Source organism: Coloeus monedula (assembly GCF_965178545.1).
Source record: "Coloeus monedula genome assembly, chromosome: 2".
NCBI lineage: Eukaryota > Metazoa > Chordata > Aves > Passeriformes > Corvidae > Coloeus > Coloeus monedula.
This window is the reverse complement of record NC_138782.1, coordinates 88,065,467-88,091,008: the sequence shown is the minus strand read 5'-3', so window position 1 is coordinate 88,091,008 and position 25,542 is coordinate 88,065,467. Positions and strand designations below refer to the sequence as shown.

At 40.3% G+C, this 25,542-nt stretch overlaps 1 protein-coding gene across 4 annotated transcripts in view; it reads right to left on the bottom strand.

The window, feature by feature from the left end:
* The window catches only part of FILIP1 (filamin A interacting protein 1), a 102,954-nt gene that overhangs the window by 64,831 nt on the left and 12,581 nt on the right, over positions 1-25,542 (bottom strand). For 2 of the 4 annotated variants that reach the window (XM_082302484.1, XM_082302481.1), the window contains exon 2: positions 9,755-9,893. The exons of 1 other annotated variant lie outside the window; for it this stretch is intronic. The gene's annotated coding sequence lies outside the window, so the exon portion shown is untranslated. Of the gene's footprint in view, positions 1-9,705; positions 9,894-25,542 lie in introns of all 4 variants that reach the window. One more of the 4 variants, XM_082302482.1, reaches the window with a different exon arrangement.

Here is a 25,542-nt window from a genome sequence, read left to right as displayed (position 1 = left end):
GGAAGGGGAAGGGAAGGGAAGGGAAGGGAAGGGAAGGGAAGGGAAGGGAAGGGAAGGGAAGGGAAGGGAAGGGAAGGGAAGGGAAGGGAAGGGAAGGGAAGGGAAGGGAAGGGAAGGGAAGGGAAGGGAAGGGAAGGGAAGGGAAGGGAAGGGAAGGGAAGGGAAGGGAAGGGAAGGGAAGGGAAGGGAAGGGAAGGGAAGGGAAGGGAAGGGAAGGGAAGGGAAGGGAAGGGAAGGGAAGGGAAGGGAAGGGAAGGGAAGGGAAGGGAAGGGAAGGGAAGGGAAGGAAAGGAGAAAAAAAGAGAAAGAAAAAGAGAAAGAAAAAGAGAAAGAAAAAGAAAAAGAAAAAGAAAAAGAAAAAGAAAAAGAAAAAAAGAAGAAGACCTTCTCCATGTCAGAAGGAGAGGAGGATGGGGGCATCAAATTGACCTTGTTGGCTTGGAAGTCCTCAGCAAGGACCACCTCAGATGGGAATGGATGGCTTTAGCTCCACGGGATCTGGATAGCCACAACTGAGTTTACCTGGCTTCAGTGGTAGGACTTTCACAGGACAATCAGGTAGAGATACAACTGTTCATACCACCTTGGAGGCTGATGAAAATTATTAGTTTTCGTATTGGTTATTCCAGGTCATTTTCATGGACTCTGCAGATGTTCATTATTATTATTTTGTCTGACTTGAATAAATTAAAGACTCACATTCCCAAATGGTTGTGATAGGACCGGGTACGACCGGTGGCTGCACTGAAAGAGCAATGCTGCGCAGCTGGACTTGGATGCTGCATCAAGCAGACTCTGGATTCGACAGACTCTGTGTCTGACTCTGGATTGTGTCAGAACCTGGATTGTGAACAAACCAGGCCAAGGGAATGCAGACCTCATTCTTGGTTTTGCTTTTGCAGATGACTCCTCTGTTTGTTTCAGTCATGATGGTCAGAGGAGAGTGATAAACCAAATGACTAATACAATGAAGAACAGAACAAATATCTGCCCTTAGCAATCCTGGAGTTTCCTGAATTTCTAAATTTTCGTGCCTAAAGTATTAATCCATTGTGCTGTCTAACCCTCCCCCAGTCTCTTGTCCTCATATGCATCATGACTTGATTTGAGCAAACAAGAAAAGGTCTTTGTTCCTTTTGACAATGTTATACTTTGCCAATGTTCTTTTGTGAGAGCACATGTTTGCTGCTTGCCCTTCTTATTGGACTATTGGCACAGGGCTATGGATACTCTCTGAATCAGGACAATTCTCTACTCAGTAAACAGCTTGAATAACCAAACCACAGGGCTGTAATTCCTATACTGACTAGGAGAGGACCTGTGGCTAGTCTAGCTATGTAACACCACTCTTGCCTTCATCCTTTCACCTGGTCTGCTTGCTGCCCTGGAAAGGTGTTTGTCATACAGTTGTTAGGAGGAGCAGCATCCCAGCACCTCAGTGCTGAGCCTCCTGCACTGAAAAAGAAATATTTGGTTCATCCTGTTGCCACTGCTGCCATAGTGGGGTTTGCTGTTTGCAAGTAGTGTAAAAAAGTAGCAAAGTTAGAGCAGACACACTTGCTGAGGTACAGCATGAGAATCAGCAAAACCTTTTTGCTTTATCAAAGGCTCACTTTTTAGCTTCTAAAATTGATTCTTTTAATAGTGGGGCATAGCAACACATGGACTATGTTCACCAAGGACTATATTAACATTAGTTCCATTGTTTGAAAAGAAAAGACAAGACAGGAATAAGCACAAATGTACTCTCATGAAGAAAATAAATAGATTTCTGAAAATTCCATATCCAGGTGTCTTTCTGAATAAGTATAATCTGTGTGAAAGCAGAAAAGGATTTCACAAATATTAAAAGAGGAAACCCAGTCATCACTAAGGCAGATTTATACCACTTTAACTCCATTTTCTTAATTCCAAGGTAAACTCTTCTCTAGCTAAATGATGGCACAGATTTACAAAGAACAGAGTTTGTGCTGGTATAATTCCATTAATTTTGTCATTTTCAGGAAAACTTGTGGTTTCATCCAGAATACTTTTACATGAGTAATGCATGCTGACCAACTAAGGAGTAACATAGACTTGTTTCACAAAGATTCATGTTTCCCAGGCTTCATCTGGAAAAACATCTTGGATGCATGAGGCATGAGGAATGATAAGCTATTAGATCATCACTGAGACAAAAAAATAAACTTTTATATATCACTCTACCCATGTTTTGATTACTGTGCTTCCCAGCTGCCAGAAAGTACAAACAGGAGTCACAGAGGAGACAGTTCAAGTAGCTGACACCACTAGACAAACATGCCACTAGGTCTGATGAGGGCTGAGACATTTATTCTCTGGAGTGGCCGTGTGGCTGAAAGGGACTAGCCAGGAGCAAGGAAGGTGGCAGCAGTGCCAACTGCCTGCAGTGCAGCCTTTCTAGCCTGTTTCAGCTGAGCTGGGAGACAAGGACTAATCATCCCTCTTTCCAGCCCACTGGGGTGTCCAGTGCCTGGGAATACCTCTGATTTGAAGGAAAATGGATCTTTGGAGAAAAGTAATGCTGCTGCTTTCTGGGGCCTTGCACCCAGCTGATGAAGCCTGTCTTGAGACACAGCCACTCTCAGAGCACTGGACTGAGCACTGTGCCCAATCATGATTTCTCACATATTGTTTTACAGCTTTCTGCTCCTTTGAGTTAACCCATTTCAAATCAAACTGTGAACTTCACATGAAGACAACACTAGCAATGTCACCATTAGTTCCAGTCCAAACCTACTAAACATTTGTTTTATCACCTGACAGCCAGAACGTGCCTGGAAAATGGTAAGAGAGGTGATGCAGATTAGCTGGCCTACCAAAGATTTTTCACTCCTGCAGTTGGGAAATCTCTGGTGTTAGGTAAGCACTGGTCATTTCTTTTTGCTGGCAGCAGAGAACCAAGCTGATAATCCACAAGGTGCAATACACTGTGGACATAGGAACACACTCTAGTATCTCTAGTAAGTAGTTTCTAAAGACCACTGCTCCTGTAGTTTCTAAAGACCACTGTCTCCTGCCAGGACGGTAGAAAACTGCTGAGAGCAACAGCACACAGGAGCAGGTTGAAAATCATCACAGGTCTTGCCTTGTTCCTATCCTTACTATGACCGATCAAAATACCTAAAAGTGATATATCACTAAGGGAACACAGCATGGAAGCTAAAGTCATTCCGTGGGCCTTGCAAGTCTGCTTTAACCTAGGAATGAACCAGGGGGCAAACAGCAAATACAATTAGGAAATGAGGAAGCCCTTAGCTCTCTGCAAAATAAGTTTCAACTTTTCACTTTAAAATTACTTTTTATTTCAAAATTAAGTCATATTTTTCACAAGTAGGAGATGAGACAAAAATATTAATGTCCCAAAAGCAAACTCAAAGCTTTCAGTAAATTTTTGCTGTCTCTTTCTGACCTGATGTGGATCTTGAATGTGTGTTCTTTTTAGTAGCCATAATTTGCACAGCTCTGTTTTTTCTGAAACCAGTAAACTACTGCTACATTTTAGTAATTTATTTTTCCGTTGTTTCAAAAAAAAAAAAAATACAAAAATAATCACAATTTAGATACCCTTAAAGATTTCACAGCAAAGGGAAAAATATTCGTCAGAGGACCTGTATCTTCTACAAACATAGTCTCCAAGAGACAACAGTGCAAAAAAAACCCATCTGCAGCATCTCAAATTTCAACTGTCAACCAAAGCAGGGAGCAAGTTCCAAATCTCTGTCAGTGACTCCTTTGTAGGAAGTTTCAGTTGTTGATAGATATGGAGTACCAGCTTGCACATGAATGCCTTGTCATCTGGTGAGATGTAAATTTAACCCCCTCCATTAGACTGGGCTGCCTTCCACCTCCCAAAAGGTTCCTCCTCTGTGAAGTTTAATTGGTTTCAAAACAGGGAGTTAAAAATAGTCTCTGGTACCAAACTTGCCCTTGAATTTCACTATCAATTTTGGTGGTTTTACAATAATATTTTTCTCACTGGGGAAAAAAAAAGGAATTCTCTGGATACATGTATACTGGAGATTAACCATGTCCAGGACTCCTCTCCGACTGTGAGGCCAGCTGTCCTGGAAAATACTTCAGACTCTTCAGCCCTCTTAGCATCCATGACATGTTGGCTGCATCCACACTGCCCACTGGGAATTGCTCCTAGCCCATGCTGACTCCTGAAACATGCCCTCAAATGGATCGGGAGGGTGTTAAATGGCCTGGCCAGAAGTGTGCCAAGGACCACTCCAAGAGTTTAGCATGAGTACAGGCATTCGCCTTCCAGTATCTGCGCTCATGCCCTGTCACTGTTTAATTTACAACTTTTCCTTTCCACAGCCTTTACAAACAGAGGAAATGGAAAACTAATCAGCCATGTAAAAGGAAAGTGCAACTCACCATAAATACACAGTCCGGAGAGAGAAAATAAGCAATGGGTGGTGGGAAAACAGAAAAAAATCCGAATTTTTCAAGTCAGGTCAAGGCATGCAGAACTCAATTACTTATTCTAGAGGCATATTTTTAAGTTGCTACTGAGGGATGTTTGGGAGATAGAGTGGTTCAGCAGGAGTCGGGAAGAGACGAGGAAGCTGAAGCAGAGAGAGGTTGCACAGCATCCCCACTTCACGCCAGGCTTATCCTGGCTTTTGCTGGGCTTGGTGGCACAAATTTTGAGCTCTTCTGCTTCATGTCACTGATAAGGGGACTAGCTCTGTGAGGCTGCAGAATGGTCCTTGCATTATTCAAAGCCCTGGCCTTCACTTGCCATTACTGTTTGCAAAGAGGTAAAAGGAAAGGAGAGTCTTACTTCATTCCTGGCAGTGCCAGCCCAGTGACTGTCATTATTTCCCAGTAATCCTGCAGGTTTTCCACTGACTTCAGAAGTTGTGGCAAAGAAAGTAAAGAAGTAAATGTCAGCCTAACTGATTTAAATAATACCAATGCCTCATGCTGACAGGGAGCTGCACAAAAACTTGCAGATACCTCACCTGGGCATTGAGAACGGCCTCAGCCACTTTAATAGCTTTAACTTTTAGAAACCGTATTTGCATGCCTCGTCTAACTTCATGGCTTCAAAATCCCTAGATAACAACTTCTTCACTCGAAAAGAATGAAGTTAAAGAGTTATCCTGCATGTACAGGTTGAACTGGTTTTGATGGGGTATTTTAACAGCCTTTCAATGTTAATCTGCTTAAATCTTCACCTGGCTTTTTAATTCAGAGCAAAAATTCAGGCTAAGCTGAAAACACAGCATAGTTACTTTGACTAAGGAAGGAAAGGAGAAAGAAGAAGCAAATAAATATCTCTTCATGGGCTTGGTCTTGCATTAGCATTACTAAAATTACATGCTGCCAGATTCTTTAATGTCTGTGATGTCTTAAAATCCAGTTTCACCAGGGATAAAACCTAAGTGAATTGTGTTTGTCTTGTTGCAACTAGCCAAACACCCTACCTTTCTTAACTTTTAAAAAAGGGTTGAATTTTCTTTGTTTTCCTCTAGGATAGAGTAAAATATCCTCAGCTGCTTTTCTTAGAAAGTAATTTCAGTTTAGAGCCATGGAAAGATATTAAAAAGAGCTCCAACAAATGGAGTGGGTGTTTTACAAGCCAACGTGAAGTTAAAATTGTCTGCACTGGTATAAATTCACACTGCGCAGCTTTAAGTATTTCACTTGTGTCACTTAGGTCTCATCCATAATCTGTAGAGTCTTTGAAATGGAGTCTGAGCTCTCTGAGGCTATGTTAGGACTTCAGGCCTGTCGTCCTCCTCAGTAATGCAGCTCCAGGGACCACTGCTAAAGCCCACCATGACTCCTTTTTATCAGGGACAGCGTCCCCTGATTTTCTTCCCATGGTAAAAGGTGCTGGGTAGAGGATGGTGTTGTTCCAGTCTCCCTGTAAGACATGGCTGGAGGATTCCACTGCATTCTGACCCTGGGAGGTCTCAGTTTTGCCCCTCTGAGTCAGTCCCAATCTCTCTAAAGAGGTTGTGCCCTTAATTTGGGCACATCAGTGAACCGACTGATAAACTGGGGCTGGATCCAGAAATGCATCATCACAAAGGCCAACTTTTCTGATGGGTGGGGAGGCACTAGCAGGTATTTGGCACCTCGTTATCAGCATCTGACACAGTGTCACACTTGGTGGCAAATGTTTAGGACACGACAGAGGCTGTGGGACTGCGTCCACCCCTCACAGTCCCTGCTATAACCAACCCTGACAACTTCGTATCAATGAAATCACGAACTCAAGTGACTTGTGCTGTTGAGATGGATTTTCTAGAAGGCATCAGACCTCTGCTGGAGGTATACTTCTGCCTGAGAGGGGCAGAGAACCCAGTATTCCTAACAAGCATTGAAAACAGTCAAAAGGTGACCCTTACTGAGCTCCCTAACTGGGAAATGAGCTCATTTGATTCTCCAGCCACAACCTCTCATGCTAAACTCTTTTCTTGGGAGAAAGAGTGCAGGAATTTGGCCATAATTGTACAAAACAACTACTTTAAGAAAGAGCAATAATAAATGGATCTACATTAGCTTTCTTTTAGTTAGAGAAACTAGAGACTAATTTTTATTAATGAAAAATATGAAAAAATTTAATAATAAAATTTTCAAGTTTCTATTTCATATGAGGAACTGTATGACAGAAAAGCAGTGGGGATCTCAGTGTTGCTGAAGGGAATTGGTGGGTATCTCTAAATATTAAGGCATCATTGGATCTTGGAATACAAATTTAAAAGAGCAATTTGACATTTCACAATAATGTCAAAATTTTGGTCACCATCCAAAAAAAAAAAAAAAAAAGAGAGAGAAGAGAGGGAGGAGAGAGGTGGCATATAGAGATGGCATATTATTGGTAGACCAGGTAAGAAAGCAGCATATAAGTACACCACTGTTTTTCTTTATTTAGTGAAAAACTGTCTGACCCAGCAGTTACGTAATACCTCAGCATTCCGTATTTGTTCCCTTAAATATTTTTCATCTGCCTTCAAGGAAGTTTAGGTGATTGAGAAATTACTTTGGGCTGCTTCTCCTGTGTGGTGGACCCAGTGCCTTGGCAAGGACCTGGTGCTGTTGCTGCTGGCAGCTCTGTCATATCTTGGCTCTGCTGGGACCAAGCTGTGATTGGGAAAAGGAAGATTAGCCAGTTTTCCTCCTTTGAGGAAGCAAATCCACCTCTTGTCATATTAAAGGTGCCATACTTAGTTATCATAAGAAACAAGATGTAAGAGAGTATTCTCGTCTGTTTGTTTCACATTTCATTTACTGTGAGAATTACCAGTGAGAATAAACCTCACTCAGGTTTCTATGCCAAGTGAAAGTGTCTAAGTGAGCTTTCAGTACCACTGCTTGCTCCTTAGTACTCACTGCAGAGACCACAGATAAGAGCTTTTCCTTATCTGCATTTGTCCACATGCAGACTGCATGAATTTCAGAGGTAAGAGAGCTTTTTACAGACCTGCCCAGATGAAAGTTAAAGGGCAGCTCTCCAGAGCATCCAATAGCCAACGAGTAATTACAGCTGTCCCAAAAAAGCAAGCTCAAACTAAACAGCTGAGCCTCCACTGTATATATACTGAAAATATTTCCCAAGGCTTTCAGAAAAGTCAGAACAAAGGCCTCATGTTGAATGAATATTGCCTTACTTTTAGTAATTAAGAATATTTTATATCTTTAAACCTGAAAGACTCTGCTAAATGAAATTGAATTCGAGGAATACATACACCCTATGCCTCCATATTAAATTGTGTAACTCATTTAATCAAAGTAAATTCAAAAACATGGTATTCTACTAAATCTTTTCAATTCACCCTGCACAACACCACTGACTGCAAAAAAATCCCTACATAAATTTAAAACCAAAAAATTAAAAAATCAGTCAGCAGTTTGTCAGTTGATTCTAGGCCTGCAAAACCACCCTGATATGAAATGGCCAGAGAACTTAAGAGAAACTCTGCACAGCTAGCAGATGGCCATGGGCTCAACCTAAGGTAGCTGTCAGGCTTGCAAAAAATCTCTTTATTCTGATTGTACTTACTGGTACTGTTATTACTTTTTGCCATCAAGAAAAACAAAAGCCTGCATGAAAAAGTGCTCAGCAGCACATCCCAGTGTTGTGGAATGACCTGGCTGCAGCACCAGATTTCCAGGCACTAGAATTCACCTGGCCATAGCCTGCGGAAGCAGCAAACACCAAGGATTCGACAAAACTTGGACTTGTTGAAATAAGCATATGTGTCAAAGACAAAGGATTACAGTTAAAGCGATAGGAAAGCCTAGAAAATAAAAATATTGGGAGAACTCAACACTTAGAATTATGGTACAAAAGTCATGGACTGGTGTGGCAAGTCCCTTGTCCTCTGCTCAGCTGGGGTGCAACACAAGGTCTCACAAAGGATTTCTGCAGGTAGCCAAATATATGACATTACCATTCAAGTAAGCAAGAACAAAGCTGGGGAACTCTGTGTAAATACTTGTTACTGACTGACCTCTTACACCTTGATGATGCATTTCTATAAAGGAAATAAACCCCAAAAATTGTTTTTCTCTTTGTATATTCAAAAAAGCTGAGAAGTGCAATTATATTAGTCTTGCTCCTCAGAGAAATATCTATAAAGGCAAATATTAAATAAATGGTTTGCTGAAATAATGGAACAGTTATGGGACTTCATAACACATGCATATTTTTAAAAGAAAGAAAGAAAATACTGGGGGAGGAGTATTTTTTTTTGTTGTTAATTGTTTTGAAGTCCATAACTAGAAACACATCATTACCAGTTTGTACTCACATCAACTTTATATCAGAGAAGAATAAAGTTTTGTTTGCATAACATTGACAGTAACTATATAAATTTAAGAAAGCAAGTAACTTATGCCAAGTTAATGTCAATTAGCATATGAATGACAATTTAAGGAGGATTATATGATGTATTGCACGTTTGAAACAACTAAAAATAGAAAAGCTATACAAGCCATAAAAATTGCACAATGTACAACTTTCAGTTCCAGGAAGATTGTGTTTGCAGTCCTTGACTTCAAATGGAGTTGCTTTCTGACTGTTGGGATAGATCTTCTGGGGCCATAATTAATACAGACAGTCCCGAGCTTTCCAAATGACTCAGACATTTAAAAATATGATATGATATTTGGCTTAAAGTTGTGGAATTTTTATAAAATCATTTAGTATTTGCCTTCCAGTTTTTGAGCTGGTTTCACAGTTTCAAAGTATGTTCTAGCACCTTGAGGAACTTTAAAACTGGAAATAAAGAATCCTGTATAACCAATGTGATACTAGCAATGGGGCTTTTAAAAGACAGGAAAAATCCAAGATGATTATTGTGAGACATGCAATATGGTCATAGAATTCCATGGTGCCTGCTGCAGAGTTCCTTGTTACACTAAGTCCTTACCTCAGGATGCTTATTTTTAACTTATTATGCAAAAAAATTCAGAGAAAATTATGTGCATTCAGGATGTCCTTGGGAATCCTCGACAGTCCCCAAGGGCTTTAACAGCTCTGCAGTTCAGATGAGCCTTTGAAAAACTTTTGGTTTTCATGTTCACATTTTCATGTTTTGAAATAAGTCATTTTGGTTGCCTCCTGGAGCTGACATCTGCAGAAAGCTCAGGTATTGCTTTCCAGCCATGCTATTGCAACAGCATGTCCTGAATGTTATTTATTTAGGAGTGTGGCTCTACCTGGGAGCTCCTGCTTGTCGGCAGAACAGCCCATGGTGTGCAGTAATACCTGTGTCGAGGGATGCTTCCAGGGCAGGGGCTTCGCTAGAAGCTAGGTCCGAAGGGGCGAGGAGGGAGTCGAGGGTAGAGATGTCCCTGTGCCATCGCTCTGCTGCTCCCCTGAGGCTGACTGGGGTCCCTGCTGCTCCCTAGAGAAGAGATAAGGCTCAGGGGCCGCACACCAGGACAAAGAGAGAAGCAGCATGTTCTGCTTGTCTGCCAGCTAGCCAGCAGGCCAGCTAGAAAACACAGGATTCCAGATTTCAAGTGGCTTGAAAATACTTATATTTTTTATTTAGAGACTCCCATTGTCTTTATCCATGTGTTTCCAAAGCCATGACAGTGCAGAGTGGCCTGAAGAATCCAGAATACACGAGGTGAGGCATTTGCAGCTATGATCCAGTACACCAACCACGTGGTGAAACCTCACACTCCCTTTGCCTCCAAAGAGCTGCTATCACAAGTCACAGCTTTCTGCCGTAATTTGGCAATCAACACCAAGAAACCCCCTCCATCCCAAAAAAAGCATCCATAATGAGGGAAGGAAAAAGCTGGTAGGTGATGTGCTGGGTTCCTCATTGAGTCAAGCAGTTCTGCAGAATATGTGCAGTGCAATGACACGACATGGTGAAATGACAGCAGAGTATTAGTGACACTGCAGGCACTCTGCAGAGTTCTGTCTGCTCAGTGGGAACACAGGACTCCTGTGGCTGGCCGAGCTGGCCAACCTGCAGCACAGCAAGAGATGCAGACCAGTTTCTTTCACAGCCCACAAAGCAAACAAAGGAAGGCTGGGAACATGGTGACAACTCCAAACTGTATGGAGGTACAGAAGACATGCAGGGAACTAGGAGCTTTGTGCCAGGAGAGCTGGGGATGTTACAGGGCATATGGGGATCAGAGCCATCACACTGGAGGGAGGCACGGTCTCATGTTGATAAAAGCTCATTCTTGCATTTGATTAATTTGCATAAACAAACAGAATTGTGGATTCCCTGAATTCTGCCCTGACCCTCTTGACTGAGCAGCATGGTTACGGCATAAACAAAGTTTTGCAGGTGAAGCACACTCCAAAGACAGCTGGCATGGAAACATCATAGCCAGTGGGTCTGGGCAGTGCTGTGTCCAGACAGGCTCAGTGGCAGGACTGGTGGGGCCACAGAGTTTCTGAGGGCCGTGAGACCATGGAGGTCTTTCCTGGGCAAGCAGACCATGGTGTTCTGGGAAGCTGTGATCTTTTTAAAAAAACAGCAACAATTTTGTTCAACTCTACAAACTGACTGATATTTAAATAATTTATATAGTTCTAATAACAATATAGTCATACAAGGAACATTACCATTTAAGGAACAAAGCAGGACTACTGCAGTATCTAAGTTAATAGCAGTGAGAACTGTGTATTAACCATTTGCTCCTTATTTCTTAACAAACTGCATGTGAATTCTTGCAAAATAGTAAGTATCAACTTCATATTTGTATCTTTTTTTTCCCTTGTCCTGAATGGAAAGAACAAGATCTATTGGATTATGAGCAATATAAGGAGAGATACAGTAATGAAATCTTAACCAGCTCTAATCACAGTTAAATTGGTGCATACATATTAAGGAAAACTTAGCTTTACATGAAGGTTATTTTATTGATAAATATTTTCGTTTTCTAGAAAATTTGCTTAGGGAACTTCAGTCTTGAGCAACTACTTCTTGGAAAAGATTGAGCACTTACCCATCTATTTATTTATTTATGAATAGCAGAAAACTTTTCCTATATGTGCAAGAATTCAGGTTATCATGCTGTTATACCCACAAGCCCTGAATCACATCTCTCATGACAATTTACAAGAAGCAAAATAGAGATAACTTGTATGAAGCACATGGGATTTACAGCAGTTAATTCTTTCCCTCTGAAAAGTTTATCCTTCAAAAAAATTCAGTGACAGTTTTCTCATTAATTTGAATGGAGGAAGGATCAGGACTACTGCCTTTAAAAGTTAATGTGCAACTATCTAGATCTAAAAAAAGAAAATGAGTCATGTTTCACAATGAAGAGCTGAATTTTCAGTGCAATTTACACAATGTAGGAAACAAAGAAGAGTTTGCTGTCAACTAGTGCATACTAATTATTAAGATGCAAAAGGGATGGACCAAGGCTTAGTGGGTCAAATTCTGACTTCATTTGCCTTTACTCTTCAGAGGTTAAAGATGTTACTCTGGATCTCCATCAGCCTAAATGAGATTGAAATCTGATGTTCTGTAAGCAGAAAAGTGGCATTATTCACAATTCGCAGAAACCTTGTTCACAGAAGACATTGTATAAAAATAGGCCCCTAAGGGTACTTTCCTTCCACTCTTGATTGTTTTAAAATAATTTTACAAGTGTAGTAACTGCACCTATATCTTCCCAAGAAGAGACATCCTGGAACACTGATAGGACTTAAGTAATTTCCATCCTCTGATACCTGGCCAAGCAGCAGGATAAGGTAGATGGGGTATACTCTTTGGAAAACCTTTTTCTTCATTAAACATTAAAATATCTCAAGATAATATTTATGCCTATACATGTCTTCTTAATATTAACTAAGTGGTGCCACAGTAAATATGGTGAGCAAAAGAAAGAGTCAAGATGAATATCACTGTATTAGTTAAAATATTCTCCATTATACAACAGTGTGTTGTACTAAAAAGCCCATGGGATTTTGCTGCTGAGTTGAATAAAGCTGGTATTTCACACACAGACATCACACAGGTGAATCAAAATGCTCCTAAACCCCATGTTAGGCTAATGAAAGACAAAGCTTTGGTTGCAGACTTTGCAATTACTAGCCACTTTAACCTAGCAGGGCTGCAATAACATCACAGCCCTTTGCAGGATGAAGGATGAAGCAGGATGCTTCTTGGACTGCCTTTTGCATCCCAGTTGTTGAGAGTTTTATCATGTGCACTAAACAGAATAATTTTTGTTTGTTACTCTCAGCAGAGTAATAAGAAGCCATTGATTCTCTGTAGATTTGTTTTGGAGAAAGCTTCTCATCTTTCCTCATTCACATACACATGCTCCTCTCCCCCAGTTAAGCAAGGACCAGGAAACCAAACCTAGCAGAAAGCTGAAGTTTTCTTTGGCACATTTGCCAAGATACCCTAATGAAAGAGATCAGTTAAAGTCCCCCTATCCTCATTGATCTACAAGCCACTGTTCCCAGGAATCTCAAAGGAAAACCCAGGGAAAGCCAAGAGCTCTCAAAGCTGCTTTTCACTCCAAGCTCCAAGCCCCAGGGGCCACACTGGTGATAGTTCAACAAAGGGCAAGTCCTTCTGGATAGACAGTCTGGTGGGCTACTGTGAAGACCTGGCTGTGCACAGTTAGTCAGAATGGGACACAAAATGAAGCTGATTTTGTCAAGCACTCTACACCCCACCAGCACCACTGGACAAGGCCTCAGGATGCATGAAGGGCCACCTCCTTCCCAGGATCCACCGGCCACCACGGGGGCAGGAGGCGTGCCACAGCTTCCACTATCAAATCAGCCCTTTGACTATCATCAGAAATGTTTGTTAGAATTACAGTCCCATTTAATGTATTGTCAGTGCCCCAAGGACCCAGGACCCCACATCAGCCCCAGCCCCAGGATTGCCACAGCAGGGCTGGTCTCCAGCTCCACACTACCCAGCCCTGCCCTGCTCGCCCATGGATGCCACCAAGGTGGGCCCACAGCCCATCCCAGGCTCCTCTTATCTCCAGGAGTGTACCTGATGCCAGGGGCTGGGGCTGTCCCCACCTGTCTCCCTCAGGTCTCTGGTCCCCAGGGGATTGCCCCCCCTACCCCCATCCTCAGAGAGCAGCCACACCTGCAGTGTCCTGACATGTATTTCCTCAATTGCCTACTTAACTGCTTGTGTTCAGGGTTGGGATTCTCCTTTGCTCTTGTTCAAGAAATTGCTTGTATTTTAAAAGCTTTTCATTTTCATCGATCTTCATATGTGCATGTAGTAACTTCAATTTGTGCTTCCCTTTTCCTACAGTATATTACAAAAGCTTTTTTGCCTTCTGCCACAGGGCAGAAAAAGTCTGAAAAAGAAATCAGCATGTTTATTCCTGAGAAAAGAAGGACTATAGAAAAACAAATGCTCCCCCAGTATCTCTCCTTTACACTTACAGAGACATCCTACTCCAGTGATCCTGATCCCAAGCACTGGGATGTCAGGCTCAGCATAACTGGAAAAAAGTTTCTCTCTGAAGTTCCCTTTGAAACTTGATTAAACTATCAACTCAGTAAGAATTAGAAGTCAAACAGCCGAAAAAAGATTGCTGTTACAGTCTTAACAGCTGGCAGACAGGAGTTTCCTGGAGTTTTCCAAGAAGCTATGGTACAAGAGACCAGGGGATAGTGGATTTGACCAAACATCCTTTTCTCTGTGGCCTGGGAGGTGGTGAGATCAGTTGTACCCACATTCTCTTTTGCTTTCTGTTGGCTCACACCAACAGGAGCACTCTGCAGATACAGGTCCAGGGAACCAACCCTCTGAACTTGATAACTGAAATTTCTTCAGGGTAACATGTGAATGCAATTGTGGCTTCTCCAGGAAAGGTTCATCACATATTTTACAGTGTTCATATGAATATTCCCAGTCAATAATTGTCAAACAAAGTTTCAAAATGCCAGACTCATTTCTTCAATGATTACTGTCACAAATCTAACCAACTTCATACACTGAGGATCCCAACCAAATAATTTTCATTTATTTCCCAGCTTTTGATTGAAACCCTAAAACCTTTCATACTGTGATTTCAATCAACAACTTGGGGGGGAAAACCCCACATTATTTCTAATAAAGATCCCCTTAGAAGATTTCCAAACCTTCACTCAACCTCCTAAATATTTGGCACAGCACATGCTTGCAAGCCTGAAATTATTACCCTGTTTGCTATGGTTTCTTTTATTACTCTATTATACAAGACCGTTGTACCTTGTCATTTGTAGCACATTACCTCAGACTTGTTCAGGTACAAAGATGGACTTCTGGGATGATCAGGGTAATGGAGAGCCTATCATATGAGAAGACAGAATGAAGAGCTTGGCTTGTTTAACTTGGCAAAATAAAGTCTGTTAAGGGATCCAGTTGCTGTGTATAAATATATCAGAGAGGCAAACATCAGGGAGATGGGAGAGCCATTTCAATTAAATGACAATGTTGGCAACAGAACGCAGTGGCACAGATCAGCCAGAATTTAGCCTATGCTACAAACCAAAAACAGGTTCTCACAGGGAGAAATGAGATTTGGGAGCAATTTTCCAGTTGGAGAAACAGCAGTAAAAATCCTAAATGCACTCACAGTGGAACTTGATAAGTTTATGAAGGGGATTATAAAACATGATTCCTGAAATATTTTAACAATAAATTTGATCACCCATCAGATCCTTTCCAGTCCTGTGTTCCCATATATCATGCAGATTCTGTACACTTCAACCATGCATGCTTCAAAACAAGATATGCCAGCATACTTTATATGGTTCAAGCTATTTAAAAACAAATCAAACCAAACCAAACCAAACAAAAAACTCTAGCCAAATAGTTCAGTTTAGTAAGTGTATTTCTTCAGGGTACGGATAAAACTTAAATCATTTTCTCTCCCACAACAACAATAAATTCAATAGAACCCAAATATATTACAAAATAAACATCTTTTGCATTTCGTTGTCCACCACTGAAATTCCTAAGATTATTGATAATTAGTTCTACTTGTCATCTAGAACTGTTTAAGGTTTATTACAATTTTTATAAAATATTTTATCCATGGCTTTAAAACCTTTGCAGCTGAAGTTCAACTGTTATTTATGGTATTCTGCTCTAAGCTATAAATTAATTAAGGACAAGAACATTTCTGTGCTAATGCATTTTATGTTGGAGGGTATCCAAAAGATATAGCCAAAGGAACAGAATTATGATTGTTTCTAATTTATGTTGGTCATAGCATGGGTTGAACACGTGAGAGGAAAGATTTTTAAAAAAACAGAGCCGTCTGGTTTTGGAGATACTTCATTTCTTTTTTCATGCTTAAAAGGTTTCTTATGCTGAGTTTGAAGTAAAAACCTATGAACTTCTACAAAGCAGAAAATTTCTTGGGTAAAAAAAATAGTTTGTAAAAATCTACTTCCACCAAAAGCAGTAAAATGGTTACCTAAAAATTAATCATTTATTAAAAGTTCTTCTTTCTAAATGCACACTCATACACATTCACACAGAGAGCCCCCATGAACAGGACCAAACTATAGCCATGATAGTACTACACATATTTTCACTTTCCTGTAGCACCTACTTGAAATTTTGATGAAAATGCCAGCATGCTATCTTCATATAAATTATACTAGCACAGTGAAGGCAAATTTTACTACAAAGATGCCCCAAAATTACTATAATATCATATCTTAGGATACTTAATAAGACAAAATTCTGATTCACTCTACTCTCACCTAAGATGGCTTGGGGTTTCCTGGTCTTATTAGTTCACTGTTTTAGCCAGCATTAAAAATTAGTTTAAAATCTCTCACCTGTTGTTCAGTTTCTTGTGAACGATGCTGAATTCAGGTCTCAACATTCAGCATTATATACTCAGGAAGAAAGGATCCAGAAGAATGGAAAACGTCTCCATTGTCATCAGTTAATGGATGGCTTAGGACCTGAATTACTGACTTCTAAAATATTTTCCTATTTTATATCCATATTCTTTTGAAAACATTCTAAATTTCTGACTTTAATCAAAGGTGGTGAAAATCAAGAGCCCATTTACATATTTGTTTGTCTCCATAACTTTGCATGAATTTCTTCATTTTAAGGTTTTTTTTTACCATGTTCACTTGGTTTGCACATTCACTTGTGTTGTGAAGGAACAACTTCTCTAGCCTCTTCTTATTCAACATCCTTCCTTCATGCCTCTTTACACTTTCTTCTCTCAAGTAAACAATCACAGTTTCACTTTTGACTCTGACAATGCTGGTGATTTTCATCATAGCCTCTGTTCCTATTCCCATTTGTGCTGGTTTTGGCTGGGACAGAGGTACTGTTCTTCACAGTAGCTGGTATGGGGCTGTGTTTTGGATTTGTGCTGGAATCAGGGCGGATAACCCAGGGAGGTTTTCCTTACTCTTGAGCAGAACATGGACAGAGTCAAGGCCTTTTCTGCTCCTCACCCCACCCCACCCCATCAGTGAGGAGGCTGGGGCACAAGGACTTGGGAGGGACAGGTGACCCCAGCTGACCAAAGGGACACTCCATACCATATGGTGTCGCATTCAGTGTATGAAGCTGGGGGAGGAAGAAGTAAAAGGGGGACATTTGGAGCGATGGTGTTTGTCTTCTCAAGTAACTGTTACCCGTGGTGGGGCCCTGCTCTCCTGGGGATGGCTGAACACCTGCCTGCCCATGGGAAGTGGAGGATGAATTCCTGGTTTTTCCTTCCTTGCATGTGCAGCTTTTGCTTTACCTGTTAAACTCTCTCTATCTCAACCCACAAATTTCCTCACTTTTACTCTTCTGATTCTCTCCCCAGTCCCACTGGGGGGAGGGATTGAGTGGCTGTGTGGGGCTGAGTTGCCAGCTGGGATTAAACCGTGACACCAGTATATATGATTAAGGATTTAATCAGAAGAGATACGCATTTTTCAAGTGATTTGCCTCAGCAGTCCACATAACACATATACATCAAAACAGCCTTGTTTCCTCCTTAAACTGCTACTTTTGTTTCAAGCAAAATTAGTTCTTGATTTGAACAGAAACTGTCCACATGCTTTGAACTCTTTGTGAAACTTTCAGAAATTGGTCATGAGTAAATGAAGACTGATGAATTTTCAGAAGACTGATGTTCTGAAATATTTTGTCTTACAGGGAGAAAATATCCTTGCTAATTTTAAGAGAAAACTCTGTCTATGTTCAAAAGAAAAAGCTATATACTGTCTGACACTAGATTCTGGATTCACACATTATTAATTCTGAGAAATTCTGATACAATCTTCATGGGCCACATTATTTTGTTCATGCTTGTTTGTCAGAAACAAGAGATAGCTTCACCAAGGTATCTCCAGCACTGTAGGTTTTAAGTCCATGTTGTGACTGGTCAAAGTATAGTAGAGCTCTGTAAGGACTGTTAGTTTCTGTGCTCCCTTTGAAATATTAGTGAGAAACAGTGTAAGGATGGTCAGAAAGTGTATGGTACAAAGTCTAGGTTTAGAGCCCTGGACAACAATTTCATGTGCAGTTTTTTTATTCACTTCCTGTGAAGTGAAGACAAATCTGTTCTCAAGGATCTCTCAGCTATCAGATAATTTCTGTGCATTGCAGCAGCCAGAGAGCATTTGCCTTTGCCTTTCCTTGTTCATCCACAGCTTAAGGAGCTGAGCTCTGCAGGGCTCTGGTGCTGCCTGCCTTCCATCCTTGTTGTGTCTGGGAAGGGAGCCAGAAAGGTGAGTGATGCTGACATCTTTCAAACCCATAGAGTTCTAGTAAAAAACTTGTCTATGCTCCTGTCATGTTCTGGCACCTGCACTCTTTTGCTGGTTATTGTTGCTTTACATGGGCTTTGAAGCAGTGTCCACCAACAAACAGAACGGGATGGTTCTTCACACACTGAACAGCAGAACTGAGGAATGCCTTCTCCATGGATGCAGAAGTTAACATGACTTGGGAAGAGACATTCTTGGCAGAAGTATTCACTCATGGCTATTACACAAAAAAACCACATTGGGTTAGGGCAATCTCTTGAACTGAAAATAGCTGGAGACAGAAAGAGCACTCAGGGGAAGCTTCAAATCCTTGCCATGCACTTGCTTTCCCCTGCTGGCAGTTTTCAGCTGCTGGTTTGTGTGTTGGTTGGTTGGTTTGTTTGCTTGCCTAGAGAGGAGTGCAAATGCAGTCCCCAGCTGCCACTAATTATGCTGTGCAGTTCCTTGCAGCTGACTGAATTTCAAGGGGCTTGCACTGAGAAGCCTTAAACCTCACTTTGAGAAAACCAGTGGTGGATTACTACTAATTTAGTAAACTTCTCTCTCTTCATCTGATTGCTTATGACAGGACATGGACTAAAACTGAAGGACTTGATGCTCAGCTATTTTAAATTACTATGGCTTGGCTGGTACCCTTGAAATCAGGCTTCTTTGTCCCACTGTAGTTCTGATGTGAAAAACATACTGTTATCTCAGCAAGGATAGTTTATTGAACTGTTTTGTTCAAATACAAAAGACTTGTATTTTTAGAAGCAAAACTGTAATTCATACCCTACAACAACAAAAGCCAACCGTATCCTGAGCTGAGGTACACAAAAAATTATAATACCTCCTGGCAGGTGTCTGGAGCTGACTTATGTTAGTCTTAAACCACAAAAATTTGTTGCTATTACTAAGCAGTTCAAGTGTGAAAGCTATTCTTGCAAAACAGTAACTAATGGGCCTGCAAATAAGAACAGAGCAGCAGGGAACTACAAAACGTTATCTCAGAAGTACTTGCCTCACCCTTAAATGAAATCCAAAAGCAACTCTTCCCATGAAACAGAAAAGAAGGGCAGAGCACATAGCTTGTTGCTGAGCATGTGAACGAATTGCATGCCATAGCTCAGATGTCACAGCACTTTTTCAATAACATTTTTAAGCTTTCAGTAATGCCTCAAGCACCTAAAATTAAAGGTGAAATATCTTGGAGAGGAAGGATCTTAATCTTATGTATATTTAGATATTTATTGATGTAGCAGTTGTTCCACAGAAACTGTTCAGCTGAATTAGCGCTGGAGCTGCAAGTTTTTAAACTATCTGTATCCAAATTTTTGTAAAGCCAAAAAAGACTAATTAAGATAATAGTAATGGAAACAATAATTATGTTTGCAGAGCTACAATTTAAAAGTGCATTGAGTTGCTTCTTAATTGCAGAACAATCTTATATCTGAAATCATTAGCAATGTTCACGGTGCATGTCACAACTAAAATTCCATTTAAGCATATTTGTAAAATTATCTCTTTTTTCACTTAGCCATTTTGTTCAGGAATCCCTTTCTCATGGATGGGTTGATAAAATACGCATCACTCAAAGCTCTGTAAAGAATGCAGCCTCTGCTCTGCTTTATGTCAGATCATTTCATCAGCTCTTGGAAAAGGATTTGGACAGGCATGTTGGCAGATGAAAGTCTGTTGGTTTACTCTAAAACTGTGATTCTCAAATTTTAACAAAACATGCATTGAACACAGGGCATTGAAAACTTATGGAAGAAAATGGGTGGTCATTTTTACTTCACACTATCATTTCAGGATGGAGTTGCCTCTGAGGTTCTGCTTCACTCACAGGAGTGAACCAGAGCTCTAAGGCACCACCACAGACTTTCACAGGAGAGGAAGGCCAAGGAATTCATCCAGTCCTCACGAGCTGCAAATTCCAATGCTCTATTTCTGCATGGAACAGTGTAGAAGGCCCTGCAAGGCTGATATTCCCACAATGTAAGAGTTGTGTGCTCCATCTGCTGAAGCCAAGGGCTCAAAGTGGTTCTTTGAGTTTCTGGTTGGTTTGTTGACTGTTTACAGTTTAGCTGTTGATGTATCAAGTTTTGGGAATTTTTTTTCTGACAGAGCTTAGAATTGCCTGTATGAGTTTTTTGTCTCACTCATTGAACTGTTGTCCAATAAAAAACAGTCCTCCAAAACCACATATGGTTAAAATTAACTTTTTTTACTGGCTTTTTTTCCCTTGCTTACATGTTGCCTTTTGAAAAGGAGATAGTCCTGTGAAATCGTGTGCACAGTTGTGCCTGTAGCTCTAAGCACTGTTTGTCCATAAGGAACTAAGAAGACCCAATGAGGTATTATTAGCTTTGACTCATCTGACTGAAGTATCATCTGCTGTGCCCATTAATTAAGATAGTTCAGGTGGAAACACTGATCCCTGAGCTTTATTAAAATTGTCTGTGTTGTTTTTCCTTTTTACTCATCTAAAGAAAAGAGAAAAGGAAAGTAGATGGTAAAAAAAGATGCAGAGGAGATATACTAAAATAATGCATAAGGAACTAACTCAAAAAATCAGTTTAAACATGTCACAAAATGTTTTCGAATGCTAGAATTTTCCAGTCTTAGAAGTTCAAAATATGCTTGGAAAAGAGTCAGTCTAGCTGTAATTGTGGAGAAGTCTGATTCAATAATAATAAAGTATATCTTTATAATGCAGAAATATTTTATGTGATTGTTCAGATGATCCCAGGCACTTGGTGTGCTCAGATGAGTATGACATGAGGATTATGTCTAAACTAGGAGATTAAGCAGTGCCAGGGCTTGGTCAAAAGTTTGACATGAGCTAAACAGTGGTCTTCCTAGAATGGTTCAGGAGTTAGCCCTGCCTGGGGATTGGCCCAGCCAGAGTTTGGCAGTCTGAACATAGGTATCAACCTGTTTTGAAGTCTATGCTTAAAAATGTAGGTATGACCAGGCAGTGACAACAGGACTGAGGGTCAGAGAACCAGCACTGGCACTGTCTAGTGTCACTCACATATTTTTAAGTGTTTCTGTGTGGCTTTCAAACTGTGAGAGGTGTAAACACAGATTTTTGCTTTACAGAACTGCAGGGGAACTGCAAAGCCCTGACTTTGGAGAGGAGGGCAAGCAAGTGAGAAACACTGAGACAGATGGCACAGTCAGATGGAATGAATTCCTGGGGGAGTGCAGCAGGGAGAAGAGGAACAGTGAGCGTGGTAAAAATATGGGAACAGCAGTTGCTGTAGCTGTTTCTACAAGAATAAAGCAGGTTGAACAAATTGCCTTAGGAGACTGCCCTGTGCCCAAATCCAAAGGCAAGAACTAAGAAGACAGCTTTGCGGGGAAGGGTGGTGCCACGCAGATGGGTGAAGTTGGAGAGTTGCAGCTATTAGAGATGGACTGGAGACTGAACACTTCCAAAGCTCACTGCTGGAAGATGAGCTGAGGTGGATGCTGGGACACAGAGAAAAGTCCAACTTGCCTGTCAGGCAATGATGAATGCCAAACCGTGCAATGGCACAAATCTCACACCACAGAAAGAAACAAACTGGGATAATTCTGATTCCAAATGTGAATTAGCTGAGGATTGAGATAAATTCCTAATAAAAGCATATTTACACTCGCAAAGTGTCAGTGTGATTGTTGATTATTCTCTGTCTTCCCAAAGGCAATGTTTCTATCCCACAGAAAAGGTGACGGCCAATATTTATTACTGGCAAAGAAATCCTGACAGACAGGTACGAAGGTATCACAAAAGGGCTTGTCACCATGCTATTCCTCACCAGTGACCCTCCCTAGCAGCAGGAGCAATCATGCTATCCACACATCTTTTGCCACCATGGCATAGGCTCTGCTGAGTAAGTATTGCTGAAACAGAAAAAAGAAGAGCTTTCATCTCATTTTTTTGTGCTGTAGGCCATAGCACAAGATGAAGAAGTAACTGTGGGAAGAGTGTTACTTAACCCAGTAACTGTGAGGTGGAGGTGCTCTCTGGAAATGGCACGTGCCTGAGTCAGCTGCAATAGGTGAAGAACTGGGACAGCTTTTAGCATGTGTGGGCTATTCTGAGACGTTAGTTACAAATCTCTACCAGGTAACTTTGGTATCACTAAGGTATCCTTGGTGAAATGCTTTGTTCAGTGGCTCTTAGCCCAGCATAATTTTCACAGGAATGGCAAAAGTTAGTTTGCTGCCACAGAGTAATTTCCTGGCTGAATCTCAGTAGATCACTCTGGAACATGGAGACATTAAAGCTCTTCAGCAAAATGGTTATGGGATTGTTTTCACATGGGCAAACAAGAATTTTCTCTCAACTAATTCTTGGAAATGCTCAAAGCATTCTAGTTGAAACTTCCAAAAACAATTCAGACTCAGCCAGACATCCAGCCTGAACAACTGAAGTTTGGCAAAGCTGTAAACAATTGGGCTTCATACACTTCTAGATTTTTAATGAAAAATGTCAGGCAAACTTAGGGCTTTGTTATCAGCTTGCTGTGCAGTATGTGTTCTCTTCTATAGTCCAGCCTAACATTTCATTTGTAAATCAGTTGTTATACCTAAGTTATATTACAGTGTTTTGATATAGTGTTTAGTATCTGCTTACATTTATACTTCACATTTTCATCTGTTGCAAATTCCCAGTTGATTAGCTATATTTATCAATAATACAGCAAAACTTGAGAATAAGAGAAATACATCAAATGCCACCATTAACAGAGTTTCAGGTTATTGTCTAGGTAAGAGAAATCTGTCTGCTGCACAAAAGTATCTAGATGGAACATCTTGATTTCTAACAGTTTTTTCTTGATTTTAAGGAAGGACTTACAAAGAAAAGAGAAAGCTACTGAAGAGACTCAAGATGTACCTAATGTTGATAAGAATGTTCATCAACAAATCCATTCCCTCCCTTCTGTGTTCTAAAAGGAGCATTTTTAAAGATGCTAAAAATAAAACTGGAAGTTTCATTAAATAATTTAATATATTTTTGTTTGTAAGTAAAACATCAGAAGTGGTGTCTGTTCTGACTTCCACTGTCTTATTCTTGGTGGATTTTGTGGTTTCTTAGAGAATACATGAAAAGGGATGTGATCATGATCTGTGAAATGACATACACAGCACATTTTCAGACATGCCCTAAGAAATTTCTAAATATTCCTTATTACTATTTCAGACAAACTTTCTAAGTTTTCTTCTTTATTTTATCTGCAAATTATGCCTATTTTGGCAGCACTCAAAAAATATGTGAAAATAACATAACGTCTGCAATTTGTGCTTTCCTGCCTACAACGCTCTATGGCAGCACTTATAAGATGAACCAGTCCCACACTGCCAGACTTTTGTGCAATGTCCTTGGGAATTTTGACCTATTAACTACAGTGGAGTTTTAATGCAAGCTTTTTCAGGCAGGCTTGTTTCCCCAAAGAAAGTGTTTTAATGAGGAGTTACACAGATGAAATGCCACTCGTCAGAGTTAGAATCCAGTCGATTCCACTGAACTGCAGGACAGAATTGAGAAGTTTTACCATCCTTGAGAAACCTGTGGAAGGGGAGTTGCTCCGAAAAAGACAAAATAAATCCAGTATAACACAACAGTATGTACACTAGGTATTTACTGAACTGTCAAAGACTACATAATTTAACACCATCACCTGGCACAGAAAACTGAGGTTCTCTGCTTTCTTCATAGTATAGGGACACTGTATTATTTCTTTGTATTGGTAGATATGTTTTCCAGTGATGGCTTTGTGCTTGCTTAGGTTCTCTCTCTGCAGAGAAATGGGAATATGAGGTTAATACTAATATTCTCCAGCCATAAATCAGGTCCCATGGGCTCTAGAGAAGGGTTAGAACCCCTTCACACTACCTCTAAAGGCTCAAGGATGTGCTTTTCTCAGCCCCTGGTGTTACAGCTATGCAACCATCCTGCTGCTTGCCTTTTGTGGAATCCCACCACAGGGGAACTGGAAGCAGAACAGTCTGATTAGAGGCTGCATTTGAAATTATGCTGGGCAATTTCTTCTAGTAATCAATTCATTCTGCCTAAAAGAATGGGTTTGAGCACTCTGAAGCAGATTTGGGTCAAATTCAGTATAAAATTTAAAAGAAAAAAGAAATTAAAATGGAATATATGAACTGCAGAAACAGTTCCTTTTCCTATTTCTGACATGTTTTTCCCCACACTAAGATCACAGGAAGTCAGAGGTACTATGGGAGGGAAGTAGAAAAATTTTAAGAAAATTATTCCTCTGCCTTTTTTTCACAGAAGTCCCAATTTTCTATCAAAGCCCAGTAGCGTCTTAAGTTCTTACAATACAGAAACTGTTTTCCAAATTGTGTGCAAGATTAAAAAATGGGTATTTGAATAAAAATGTGTGAATTTTGAGTCACAGGGAGTAAACAAACTCTATCACTTTTCACGAAGCTTTGGGTCTTCCCAAGTGTTAGCTCTTGCTCCAGTGAATATTTAAATATTTCATACAAAGTTGACTTTTTTCTGCAAAGAGTGAAACAGTCAAAAATATTTTCCTTGGAGGTGTTTTAATGTCTATACTGTAGCAAAAAAGTACTCTAAACTTTTTCTTTCTGGGTTGTTTTCATGGGTTTTTTTGATGGTTCCAAACTCCCACTTTTCTTCCTGTTCTTAAAATTTTGATAGATGTACCCCATAATAAAAGCAGTCTTTTAAAGTCTAGCAAAATATTTAATCTAAACAAAAGCTAATGGATCTCACTGCAAATCCTGAAAAAAACCTCCCAAAAAACATAGCAAAACATTTATTTGTTTTTATTTTTTAATTCAGTCATCAATCAAAAAAGTACCAATCTAATTAATTTTCCTGAGAATTCCTCTGAAGGACTAACTGAGCAATGCCTCCTTCTCACTCGTCCTTGTGTCTTTCTCTTACATGTCAACTGCTTTTGAAACCTATCCTTCAGCTGCTTCTTTCTTACAGATATGGATGTTCAAGGACAGAACTGGGAGCACTGTAAATGTTCTTGTTTTCTCCTGGGGAGGAAAACAGTCCTGCATTTGTGAGAAGTTCCTTTTGTGGGTGAATCACCACAGTATTACTGAGTGATTGACTATGATCTGAAAACTTCTATGGACCAAGAAATCAAAGCCTGTTTGCTCAGGGATTATACATTAAGATGAATAAAATAATTTCTATATCATCTATGGTAACAAGTATAACTAAAACAAAAATATAAAGTGACAATTAATGTAAAATGTAAAATACCAGTTGACATACTGCAGAGCTACATATGCAAAATGATTTTTATTTCCGGGCTCTAGTTCCTGTTTTT